Source organism: Balaenoptera physalus (assembly GCF_965194825.1).
Source record: "Balaenoptera physalus genome assembly, chromosome: 12".
Classification (NCBI taxonomy): domain Eukaryota; kingdom Metazoa; phylum Chordata; class Mammalia; order Artiodactyla; family Balaenopteridae; genus Balaenoptera; species Balaenoptera physalus.
In genome coordinates this window covers 14502424-14516120 of record NC_138897.1, presented here as the reverse complement: position 1 = coordinate 14516120, position 13697 = coordinate 14502424, and positions in this window count along the sequence as shown.

The following is a 13697-nucleotide window of genomic DNA, read 5'->3' as shown; positions in this document are numbered from 1 at the left end:
TTGTTTCCTTCATTTCTTTTTCATTTATTTCTGATCTGATTTTTATGATTTCTTTCCTTCTGCCAACGTTGGGGTTTTTTTGTTCTTCTTTCTCTAATTGTTTTAGGTGTAAGGTTAGGTTGTTTATTTGAGATTTTTCTTGTTTCTTGTGGTAGGATTTTATTGCTATAAACTTCCCTCTTAGAACTGCTTTTACTGCATCCCATAGGTTTTGCGTCATTGTGTTTTCATTGTCATTTGTTTCTAGGTATTTTTTGATTTCTTCTTTGATTTCTTCAGTGATCTCTTGGTTATTTAGCAGTGTACTGTTTAGCCTCCACGTGTTTGTATTTTTTACAGGTTTTTTTTTTCCTCTAACTGATATCTAGTCTCATAGCGTTGTGGTTGGAAAAGATACTTGATACGATTTCAATTTTCTTAAATTTACCAAGGCTTGATTTGTGACCCAAGATATGATCTATACTGGAGAATGTTCCATGAGCACTTGAGAAGAAAGTGTATTCTGTTGTTTTTGGATGGAATGTCTTATAAATATTAATTAAGTCCATTTTGTTTAATGTGTCATTTAAAGCTTGTGTTTCCTTATTTATTTTCATTTTGGATGATCTGTCCATTGGTGAAAGTGGGGTGTTAAAGTCCCCTACTATGACTGTGTTACTGTCGATTTCCCCTTTTATGGCTGTTAGCATTTGCCGTATGTATTGAGGTGCTCCTATGTTGGGTGCATAAATATTTACAATTGTTATATATCCTTCTTGGATTGATCCCTTCGTCATTATGTAGTGTTCTTCTTTGTCTCTGGTAACAGTCTTTATTTTAAATATTTTGTCTGATATGAGAATTGCTACTCCAGCTTTCATTTGACTTCCACTTGTATGGAATATCTTTTTCCATCCCCTCACTTTCAGTCTGTATGTGTCCCTGGGTCTGAAGTGGGTCTCTTGTAGACAGCATATATGTGGGTCTTGTTTTTATATCCATTCAGCCACTCTATGTCTTTTGGTTGGAGCATTTAATCCATTTACATTTAAGGTAATTATCGATATGTATGTTCCTATTACCATTTTCTTAATTGTTTTGGGTTTGTTATTGTAGGTCTTTTCCTTCTCTTGTGTTTCCTGCCTAGAGAAGTTCCTTTAGTATTTGTTGTAAAGCTGGTTTGGTGGTGCTGAATTCTCTTAGCTTTTGCTTGTTTGTAAAGGTTTTAATTTCTCCGTCAAATCTGAATGAGAGCCTTGCTGGGTAGAGTAATCCTGGTTGTAGGTTTTTCCCTTTCATCACTTTAAATATGTCCTGCCACTCCCTTCTTGCTTGCAGGGTTTCTGCTGAAATAACAGCTGTTAACCTCATGGGGATTTCCTTTTGTGTTATTTGTTGCTTTTCCTTTGCTGCTTTTAATATTTTTTTCTTTGTATTTAATGTTTGATAGTTTGATTAAAATGTGTCTTGGCGTGTTTCTCCTTGGATTTATCCTCTATGGGACGCTCTGTGTTTCCTGGACTTGATTGACTATTTCCTTTCCCATGTTAGGGAAGTTTTCGACTATAATCTCTTCAAATATTTTCTCAGACCCTTTCTTTTTGTCTTCTTCTTCTGGGACACCTATAATTCGAATGTTGGTGTGTTTAATGTTACCCCAGAGGTCTCGGAGACTGTCCTCAATTCTTTCCATTCTTTTTTCTTTATTCTGCTCTGCAGTAGTTATTTCCACTATTTTATCTTCCAGGTCACGTATCCATTCTTCTCCCTCAGTTATTCTGCTATTGATTCCTTCTAGGGAATTTTTAATTTCATTTATTGTGTTGTTCATCACTGTTTGTTTGCTCTTTAGTTCTTCTAGGTCCTTGTTAAACATTTCTTGTATTTTCTCCATTCTATTTCCAAGATTTTGGATCATCTTTACTATCATTACTCTGAATTCTTTTTCAGGTAGACTGCCTATTTCCTCTTCATTTGTTTGGTCTGGTGGGTTTTTACTTTGCTCCTTCATGTGCTGCATATTTCTCTGTCTTCTCATTTTGCTTAACTTACTGTGTTTAGGGTCTCCTTTTTGCAGATGGCAGGTTCATAGTTCCTGTTGTTTTTGGTGTCTGCCCCCAGTGGGTAAGGTTGGTTCAGTGGCTTCTGTAGGCTTCCTGGTGGAGGGGACTGTTGCCTGTGTTCTGGTGGATGAGGCTGGATCTTGTCTTTCTGGTGGGCAGGGTCATGTCCAGTGGTGTGTTTTGGGGTATCTGTGAACTTAATATGATTTTAGGCAGCCTCTCTGCTAATGGGTGGGGTTGTGTTCCTGTCTTGCTAGTTGTTTGGCATGGGGTGTCCAGCACTGTAGGTTGCTGGCCGTTGGGTGGAGCTGAGTCTTAGCATTGAGACGGAGATCCCTGGGAGAGCTCTCACCAATTGATTTTCCACAGGGCCAGGATGTCGGTGGTGCTCCAATGTCCTGTACTCAGCTCTCCCGCTTCAGAGGCTCAGGCCTGACAGCAGGCCAGAGCACCAGGACCCTGTCAGCCCCACGGCTCAGAAGAAAAGAGAGAACAAAAGAATGAAAATAAAGAAATAAAAATATTAAAATAAAAAAGTAATAATAATAAAAAAGAAGAGAGCAACCAAACCAATAAACAAATCCACCAATGATAACAAGTGCTACAAACTATACTAAGAGAAACATAAAAATCAGAAACAAGTCAGTCACAGACAGCAAACCCCAAGTGTACAGTTGCTCCCAAAGTCCACTGCCTCAATTGTGGTATGACTCATGTATTCAGGTATTCCACAGATGCAGGGTACATCAAGTTGCTTGTGGGGATTTAATCTGCTGCTCCTGAGGCTGCAGGGAGAAATTTCCCTTTCTCTTCTTTGTTCCCACAGCTCCTGGGGTTCAGCTTTGGATTTGGCCCCGCCTCTGCATGTAGGTCGCCCACAGGCCTCTGTTCCAGTCCGGACAGGAAGGGGTTAAAGGAGCGGCTGATTAGGGGGCTCTGGCTCACTCAGGCCGGGGGGAGGGAGGGGCACGGTAGTTATCATTGGAATGCGGGGCGAGCCTGCGGCGGCAGAGACCAGCATAACATTGCACCAGCCTGGGGCGTGCCATGTGTTCTCCTGGGGACGTTGTCCCTGGATCACTGGACCCTAGCAGTGGCGGGCTGCACAGGTTCCCGGGAGGGGAGGTGTGGAGAGTGACTTGTGCTTGCACATAGGATTCTTGGTGGCTGCAGTAGCAGCCTTAGCATTTCATGCCCGTCTCTGGTGTCCACGCTGATAGACGTGGCTCGCGCTTGTCTCTGGAGCTTGTTTAGGCAGTGCTCTGAATCCCTTCTCCTTGCGCATCCCGAAACAGTGGTCTCTTGCCTCTTCAGCAGGTCCAGACTTTTTCCCGGACTCCCTCTCGGCTCGCTGTGGTGCACTAACCCCTTCAGGCTGTGTTCACGCAGCCAACCCCAGTCCTCTCCCTGGGATCCAACCTCCGAAGCCCAAGCCTCAGCTCCCAGCCCCCGCCTGCCCCGGCGGGGGAGCAGACAAGCCTCTCGGGCTGGTGAGTGCTGGTCGGCACCAACCCTCTGTGCGGGAATCTCTCCGCTTTGCCCTCCGCACCCCTGTGGCTGCGCTCTCCTCCGTGGCTCCGAAGCTGCCCCCCTCTGCCACCCGCAGTCTCCGCCCGCGAAGGGGCTTCCTAGTGTGTGGAAACCTTTCCTCCTTCACAGCTCCCTCCCACTGGTGCAGGTCCCATCCCTATTCTTTTGTCTCTGTTTTTTCTTTTTTCTTTTACCCTACCCAGGTACCTGGGGATTTTCTTGCCTTTTGGGAAGTCTGAGGTCTTCTGCCAGCATTCAGTAGGTGTTCTGTAGAAGTTGTTCCACATGTAGATGTATTTTTGATGTATTTATGGGGAGGAAGGTGATCTCCACGTCTTATTCCTCCGCCACCTTGAAGATCCCCTGTCTTATTTATCTTCTAATCCCTCCTCTGACACCTTCTCAGAACTTGGCACAGCACCTGGCCCACAACAAGGCCTCCACAGTATTTGTTTAAAAAAGTATAGAGCAAACATTGGCTATTACTCCTTTTCTTTTTGCACCTCTCATCTCATACTAAACAGTCATTTAGGAAAACTGAATTACTAAGTATGTGAGTGTTGGCTCACTTCATGGCCAATTACCTGACAATAAACTGGGTCACTCTGGTCGCCAATCAGTCCATCCATACATTGGTGCCAACTATGCCATGGTCCATTAATGTGATTCCCATCGATGATTACATCAGAGCAACCAAAGGAACAGTCAACGACCAGAGCCAGACTTGGGGTGTTTGAAGTAATAGACCATCATTAATCAATGAGGACAAAACAAGAAACCTAAGACTTAAGTGGCAAAAATAAAAGTTAATCTGCAAAAGTGAGACTCCATGTGCATATAGCTGTGTCATCAATGACTGTGTACACATACCACATCCCTCAACAGAATTTCTATTTATTCATTTGCTATTCACCTCAATGAGTTGGCACCCAGGTAAGGTATCTGCTGGTTTCCACATATACTCGACTTTCTTTCCAAGCTTATGGCAAAGCCAATTTGCTCATTTTGGCTGGGAAAAAGTCCTAATTACCTAAGAACTAGCACATTTCAATCTCGTGAGGACTAAGTTTCACTGTATTAAAATGCAACCAAAACACAGATTTCTGTCTCACACACAGAGAAACCCAACTGAAGGTCTTCTCCCAAAATACTTAATGCCTGGGAGGTTTTCCAGTCAACTTTATCATTTGAAAACATATCCCTTACAGACAAATTAATCTTCCCGAGTTGTGGTGTTTGGGGGATGTTTTAATTAGCTCAGCTGCTTTATCATTCCTTTAAGTATCTGAAAGTATCTGTTAGCTTCCTACAGGTCTCAGGAAGATGGCCCCTTCCCTAGAGGTGGCTAGGAAATGTGTATTTGCTTTCAAAGTTCTATGGCTTTCTGAGACGAGCATTTCATCTTGTTATTTCCTTTCCACCACTAATCATTAAATGTTGAAGGCCTTAGCTAATTCTGGGTGCCCTAATCCACTGTAAATCTGAAACAAGGGAAAATCAACTGAAAGCTAGCCCGTGGATTTTCCTATACCCGGAACAGGAAGAGACTGGTCATAAAGTAGTTGACTGTTCACATTGGGTTCCAGAAAAGGTCTCTAACTTCTCAGCATTTCCCCTACAGGTCCTTTCTCAAAATGCAAATAACCTGAGGGAGATAAACCCTCTTTATCAAGACATTTTTTTTTTTCCATTGCAGCATTGATCAGGGCACAGAAGTGATGGAAATTTTTGTAGAGCCAGGAAGAAAAGGGCTCTGATGGTGCCTGGGTCACATATCCAGAATATAGAGCCAGAGAGCACCCAAAGAGAGTAAAGACTCCTCAATCTCTGATCAGACAGAACACTGTGGTCCCTATTTCAGAAATAAGACAACTGAGTCCCTTAGAGTTAAGAGCGGTACCCCACTGAACAGCAAGAAAGCACTAGATGCTTGAAAAGTTTTATGAGTAGAGGACAGAAGAGAACAGAAAAGGGCAGGGGAGGGTCAACTGTGCCTAGAATCGTCTCCACTATGTGAAAATGTTGGTGCCACGGGTGAAGGTGACACACTACGCCACCCCCAATTATGGCTCTGAAGAACTAGGACATGAAAGAGAGGGATTTGGAGAATTCCCTGGTGGTCCACTGGTTAGGACTCTGTGCTTTCACTGTCAAGGGCCCAGGTTCGATCCCTGGTTGGGGAACAAAGATCCCAGAAGCCACTCGGTGCAGCCAAAAAAAAAAGAGAGAGAGAGAGGGGTTTGCATGAGGGAGGGCATGCCTGGACCAGGAGGCATAGACGCAGGTGAGAACAGGATAGGGAGTCAGGGCCGTGAGGGGCTCTGGATATCTGGCTGGGAAAGAGCAGAGACAAAGCTCACCTCCCCACTCTTTGGAAGCTGGCTCTCATGCTGATTTTATTTCCGCATTCAGGATAGAGCATTTGAGAGGAGTTGGGGGGAGAGAATGGCCAGCAGGAAGTCAAAACAAGGTATAAAGTGAGCAAAGCCAAAGATTATCCATGTAAAATCCAGTGTTCCAAAACCTCCACAGTAACATTTCAGGTCAGAGATCCACAACTACCCCCTCATCCTGGCCCACATCGTGGTGGATATGGCCACGTGTCATTTAGGAGTCTATGTCCCTAAGTAACAGAAATGTGTACTAACAGTGCCCTAAGCAAAGATTTCTTCTTCTCACAAATAAGAACTCCCATGTTGCCTCAGTGACTCAGTGCTGCCAAGGTCAATATTGCTACAATTCTCAGGTTGCAAGATGGCAGCAATAGCTCCAAGGATCAGATCTTGCACTGGTTCAAGGGCAGGAAGCCGAAGACAGGGCTAGGACAGGTTCTCTTCTGGACCTTCCTCTTACCAGGGAGGAAAAACCTTTCCTGGAATGTCCCAGCAGACTTCTTATAGTCTTGTTGATCTATACTAACTACATGCCTTCCCTTAGACTAAGGACCATGTCCAGATTACCTAAAGTTAAAGATGCCCATCTGATGTATAGATTTCTCCTGTTCCTTCCTATGGGCATGGAAGATGGGGGCAGTGCCTTTGGAGGCCTCTAGCATCCATTGTTGATGAGATCCAAGGGTAGACCTTGGATCAAGGGTAGAGCTGCTGGATCAGAGCAGAGCCCTCAAGACCAGCACAAGCAGGAGACTGCTGGGACTACAAGTGGCGGGCATCCACTCCACATAGGCATCCTCTCTAAATTTAGAAGCAAGAACTAGCCTTCCCAGAGGCTCCTTTGAAACTGTTAAGAAATCATAATTAGACTTTGTACCTCTGCTAAGCCTTTCATCCCAGGAGCTTAGGGCACTTCCCTGCATGGTCTCATTAATCTTCACACCATTCGAGGCAGCCAGCATCTATTGTCATCTTTATTTTCAGGATGAAGGAACTGAAATGTAGGTACAGGTTAATGACTTGCCTGATGTCATATGTTCAATGAGTCACCAGCCCACTGGGGATAGGACCAAATTTGGTGGGGAAAGATAGCTACCCCCAACTCACTGAGGACCCTGGGTGAGAACGTGGAGGTCATTTACTTACCCAGATGGCATGAGCCCTGAAAGGTAGCCTGATGAAGAATGTCAGAGCTCTGGGCAAAGAGGCAAGAGGAGCAAGTCTGAGCTGTGACTCACTGTCAGGCAGCCTTGGGCAAGTCACTTGCACTTTCTGAACATTTTTCTTATTTAAAAATAAGGATTGTACCCCGGTGGTCCAGTGGTTAGGACTCCGTGGTCTCACTGCCGAAGGCCTGGGTTCAATCCCTAGTCGGGGAACCAAGATCCCACAAGCCACATGGTGCAGCCAATAAATAAATAAATAAATAAATTTTTAAAAACTAAAAATAAGGATAGTAACATTCACCCCATCTAATTCACTCAGCTGTTTCGAAGGCAAAAGGAATGTTTCAGATGAAACCACGTGAGCTAGGACATTGTGTAAAATCTAAGTCCACTGAGGGTGTTGGTAGAACCAACATTTAAAATCAGCCTGTGCTCTTGGCTCACCACGACCGACAATCCTAACTTGCAATCAGACAATTATACAGGACTCTCCCCAGATAACCAAGAAATTCCTTTCTGCCATTCGATGTGCTACGAGCCTATTTTCAGCACATACTGTATGGAGTATGCAATGCCCCATGCATGCGTAACTAGGATGTGACCTGTGTCCTCTAGGAAATACCGTCTGGAAGAGGAGGCAGGCAAATGAACCACTTACTTCACTGAGAGGCAAAATGAAATAACACTTATGACAGACAAGGAGGCGAAACAGGGGAGGGTGGTATCCAGAGAAGGTCAGGGTCAGCCAGTGGGCTGGGAGGAGGTAGAGTGGGGAGAAGGGGGACAAAAGCCGAAACAGGAAAAATCCTTAGCTTTTCTTTTCCTTCCCCAGCGTCCATCATTCTCCCGTCTGAGAAAGAGGAAGTCAAGGTGGTAGAGCAGCAGAGGTTGAAGGCTGGGTTTGCCTTGTTTCCATCCGCAGGAAAGGGTATTTGCAGAGAAAACATTTCCTCCCCGCGCCCTGGGCGCGCCTCTCTCTACGGGCAGTCTTACTTGCGGCCACAGGAGGGCGCTTCTCCTCCTCCGTGGTCTCTTCACTGCGATCAGCGCCGCCCCGCCTCCCAGCTACGTCCAGCGGACGCGGGCTGTGCTTCCAACACCTGCAGTCTAGAAGCACTGCAACGGCAGGTGGGGAGCCTGGAAGACGGGGTCACAGCACGCGCAACTTCCAACATTTTATTTCTTTCAGACAAGCCAGGGTAGATGTTCAAAAACAATTAGTCTCCCATCAGCAATGCATGCTATGAGGACAATAATGCCTAGAAAATTCTCAGGGAGTATTTTTGGAAGATTTTCTATTGAAGAGACAGAGGCTCAGATTCATCAGGAGGTGGAAATAGTGTCTCTGGCCCTGTCAGCAGCGTCTCCCCCATTCCAGGCTTAAAATAGGATGATAGGGAATTCCCTGGCCATCAGTGGTTAGGGCTCCGTGCTTTCGCTGGGGAGGGCGCGGGTTCAATCCCTGGTTGGGGAAATAAGATCCCTCAGGCCTGTGCAGCGCGGCCAAAAAATGAATGAACGAATGAATTTTAAAATTAAAAATAGAAAAATAAAATAGGGTGATTGGTAACCAATTGACATAGCAGGACCTTGTCCCTTCCCAGGGAGACATCCAGTGCGGTGCTAAGGGGGCCCAATAAAGGAGAAGAAAGGGGCTTCCAGATCTGAGACACGACCAGAGAGGGAAAACAGTCACCTTTATTTATTTTTGTTTTAACAATTAATTGTTAAAATACCTGAAGGAAGGAAACTATTAGGGCTGGCTCTGCACCAGGCAAGAATTCCCAAATTGCACTCACTTGGCTGCTCCCCAAAGTCCCTTTGTTCTCTCCACACCCTCCTGTAAACATACCCACGCACCACCACCCTGTATTATTTGTCTCCAATGAATTAGAATGAAAGTTCTAAGATAAGGCAGGATGAAGCACTGACAGCCAATCAGGAGCCTTTCACTCAAAACTCCCCATTAGAATTAACGGAGGACTGGTTTTTTGGTTTGTTTGTTTTCGCCTCATAAGAGTACTAACTAATTCCATGATTCCTGGTTAAGCCACTGGATTGGAGTGGTTCTTTGGGTAGAAACAGCCTAAACTTTCCTAAACTCTGAGATGAACAAGAACTATCACAGCATGGAAAAACAAGAATTACCAACATGCTAAAATTATTCCCTTCTCAGAAAGGAAGAGAAATCTCTGATTATGAAAAAGATTTTTAAAACAATCTAATAACTACACAGTAACACTCAAAATAGATCTTGAATAGTCTGAGAGATGCTTGGGCTAAAATCCCATAACTTGCTCCAGAAGATTTGTCTAGCCGCATGCCCAAAAAGTACTGTACATAGTCACAGGAGCTGTCAAAGCAGTGGGTCACCATCACCACCACCATCATCATCGGATGAGTGGTTTATTAGATAGAACACATAGTTAAATGTTTCTAATCCTGATTTCTTTTCCCTTATCTTGCTGAGCCTGGGTCCTGATGTTTGGCACTCTTGCTGGGTCATGGATTGCGTTAGTATTACTGCAGACGCGAAAGAAAACCTCCCTCCAGTCCCCTCCACACAGCAGAACACTAGAGGAGAAATCTGAATCAGAGTGTAAGTGGGACATTGTTCTCATCTGTAAAATTGGGTGGAGTCCATGTATTTGGGGGGATATATCCACAGATGCTGTGGGCTAGTATGAAAAACAATGATTCCTGTAGTTTCTACAGTGGCCACACCTTTGCTGTAAGGTTTATGTCTCTGAAATCATATCAACATCACTCACTCCAAGGAGATTTGAGCTAAAATCATTGAGGAAAACAAGATTGGAGAATAAAGATTATGTGATAGTTTATTTTATGTGTCAGCTTTGCTAAACTATGGTGCCCAGGAGTTTGGTCAAACACTAGCCTAGATGCTGCTGTGAAGATATTTTGTAGATGTAATTAAGATTTACAATCAGTTGACTTTGAGTAAAGGGGATTACCCTCGATAATGTGAGTGTGCCTCATCCAATCAGTTGAAGGTCTCAAGAACAAATACTGAGGTTTATTGGTGAAGGAATTCTGTCTCAAGACAGAAATACCAACTCTTACCTTTGTTTCCAGCATGCTGGTCTGCCCTACAGATTTCAGTCTTGCTGAGTGTCACAGTGGAGCCAATTTCTTAAAATAATTCCTTTTGTGTGTGTGTGTCTATGTGTGTGTGTGGTATGTGTGTTTGTATACACTTTTGATTCTGTTTCTCTGGAGAACACTGACATACAGATTTCAAGTGAATATTGTGTGTGTGTTTGTGTGTGTGTGTGCTATCTGTAAATTAAAACAACGATGAGACATTCAGTAATGCCATTTTACATGACATTACACATAACTTGGACTTCTGATTTGGTTTGGGCACCCAGTCCCTCCCTAACAGCCCACCCACCTCACTGGAAACTGACCTGACCACCCCCCCACCCCGACCCTCCACCCCACCCCACCCCGACCCCCCCTCAGTAGTCCTGATTGGTCCAAGGCTGAGAGATCCCCTTGCCAATGATTGGTTCAGTGGGATCATGTGACTTAGAAAGGGCCAATGATATATGAGAAGAAGTTTGCTGTGGACTTCCTGTAAGGTTTGTTCTCGTTCTTCTGAGAGACTTTACAGAAGCAGCCGTTCTCTCCGCTGTTGGAGGAGAATGAAAGAGTTGCTATTGGCAATAACCCTTTGATGGGAAATAACCTGAGTCCCTGGTGATGCTGTTGAGCTGGATGGGTCAGTCATCCCTAAAGCCTGCACTGACTCTGGTCTTCCTTTAAAATGAGCCAATACGTTTTCTACTGTGCAAGTGAGTTTGAGGTTTCTTGAGGCTTCTTGTTAGTTGCAGCCAAAGGACCAAGTTTTCTTGCCTTTCATTTTTTTACCTATAAACTGGGAGGACAGAACTAGATAATCTAAGATCTCCTTGAACACTCAGTATTTGTGAATTGCACGTTTAGGCACTAGCACTAACCGTATTTATCAATTACTGTTTAGAGAATCTGAATATTACTGTAGATTGCTAAATACGCCTTCACTGTTAGAAATAAGTATGTTTCTAAATACATCTTCATTTTAGAAACAGGAAAATGACATGAATTTTAAGTTCTTATAGTGTAATTTGATGAATTTTTTCAGCAACCTTAACTCTAGTCAGCCACTGTCAGCAATAATAATTTTCACTAATTTTTTTTAATATGTAAAAACTTTAACAAATGAACAATAACTAGAAAAAGAGCCTAATAGGGAAACGGGAAAGGATAAGAGCAAACAGTTCCCAGCAAAAGAAATGCAAATGAATCTTAAACCTATGAAAAGATGTTAAACCTCCCCCATAGAGAGAGAAATGCAAATTAAAATGACAGTGAGTTTGTTTTCTTCACCTAAAAGATTGGCAAATTATAAAAAGTTTAATAACACACTATTGGAGAAGCTCTAAGAAGATAGCAACATTCATACCAATAATGGGAATTATCACTGAAGACCAGCAATTACAGGTAAGGGTGGAAATGGTACAACTTTCAAGAAAGGCAATTGGGCATTATCTGTCAAAATTACAAATCCATATACTCTTTTTTTTAAAATAAATTTATTTATTTTTATTTTATTATTTATTTTTGGCTGTGTTGGGTCTTCGTTTCTGTGCAAGGGCTTTCTCCAGTTGCGGCGAGCGGGGGCCACTCCTCATTGCGGTGCGCGGGCCTCTGACTGTCGTGGCCTCTCCCATTGCGGAGCACAGGCTCCAGACGCGCAGGCTCAGTAGTTGTGGCTCACGGGCCTAGCCGCTCCGCGGCATGTGGGACCTTCCCGGACCGGGGCACGAACCCGTGTCTCCTGAATTGGCAAGCGGATTCCTAACCACTGCGCCACCAGGGAAGCCCATATACTCTTTGATATAACCATTCCCCTTCTAGATCTTTATCCTACAGTTATACTTTCCCATGTATAAAATATTATTTGTAATTGCAATAATTGGAAACTACTTAAATATGTATCAATAGAGAAAAGATCAAACTATCATAGGTGTTACAATAGAATAATTCCCAGCTGTTAAAGAAATGAGGCAGCTCTGTATGCAGTAAAATGGAATAATCTCTAAATTGTATTTTAAATAAAAAGAGTAAGATGAAGAACAATGAGAATTATATGCTGCCATTTGTATTTTTAAAAAAGAATAACTACATATGTTTTTGTGTAGGGATAAACTAGGAGACTGCATAGAAAACTGGGAATTGTGGTTATATCTAGGGATTGCAACGTGGGAACTAGAACACGGGGGTGAGAGCCAGGTTAACTTTTCCCTGGATATCTTTTTTTAAACATGTTAACATATGAATGTATATCAGTTATTTTAAAATTAATGAACTTGGAAGGAAAGTAAAGTTGTTATTATAAATATATTTCCTGATTTGCTATTATGATAGTCATTCTGAAGCTAAATTACAGTGCTAATGTTTTGGATAAATGATAATTAATGATCAGATACGAAACAATGATTTGGTACATTTGTTCTCATTTCACTTTCTGTCCAAATAAAGGTAGTAGAAAAAGGATCAGGAATTAAGGAGAGGAAATTAATCTTATCCATAATATTTTAAAAACTGGTTTGCTAGGCATTTACTTTTCCATGCCTTCTACCCCTAAAGTGCCTAAACTAGATTTCTTCTAACCCAGTGTCCTATTGTTCACTCACATCCACTCATTCGACAAATATTTACTAAATATTTAGTAGTGCAGTCACTGGAGCCTCAAATGAGAATATGACCCAGACAACTGCTATCTTTAGGAGCTCAGTCATTTCACTATTGTCTTCATTCCAGATGGGTAGAAAGATGGATGGTGTAATCAATAAACTGAGGGCTGCAGGTCCTAAAGTGTGGAGAACCCACAAGCAGAAAAACCCACCAACTGGGAAAGAAGACAGTGAGAGTTCACGGATAACGCTATTGGTCCACAGAAAACCATTCCAGAATAAACCTTTTCCACTCCGGGGTTTCAATGCCCCAATAAATGCTTATTTTAGGGAGAAGAATAAGAAGGAAGGGAGGATGGGAATGACAAAGAAAAGAATGAGCCCAGTTGACAAAATAATCCAGGAGAAATAACCTCTGAACCTGGGATTAATACCTTCATTAATTCATCCACTTGTCTACAAATGTTTACTGAGAGCCTTCCACGTGCCAGGCAGTGATCTAAGAGTCAGAGATGAACCAAAAGCATCCCCCAGCTTGAGAAGCTAACATGCAAGAGGTAATAACTCACTAAATGTATACTGTACTGGCAGGAGGTGATAAATGCTAGGAGTGAAGTAAAGCAGGGTCGGGAGCTGGAGTAACAGGGCCGCCATGTTGGATGGCTGGTGAGGGAAGCTCTCTCTGAGGAGATGCTGTTCGAGCAGAGAATTGAAGGAAGTGAGGAGCCACGTGGGGACCTGGGTGAAGTGTTTTCTAGGCAGAGGAAGGAGCCCTGGCATAGAAATGTACTGAGGAAGTGGAAGACTCCGTAAGCAAGATGAGTGAATGTCCTCGTGGAGTTTAGAAAAACACAGCTGAGGAACAAT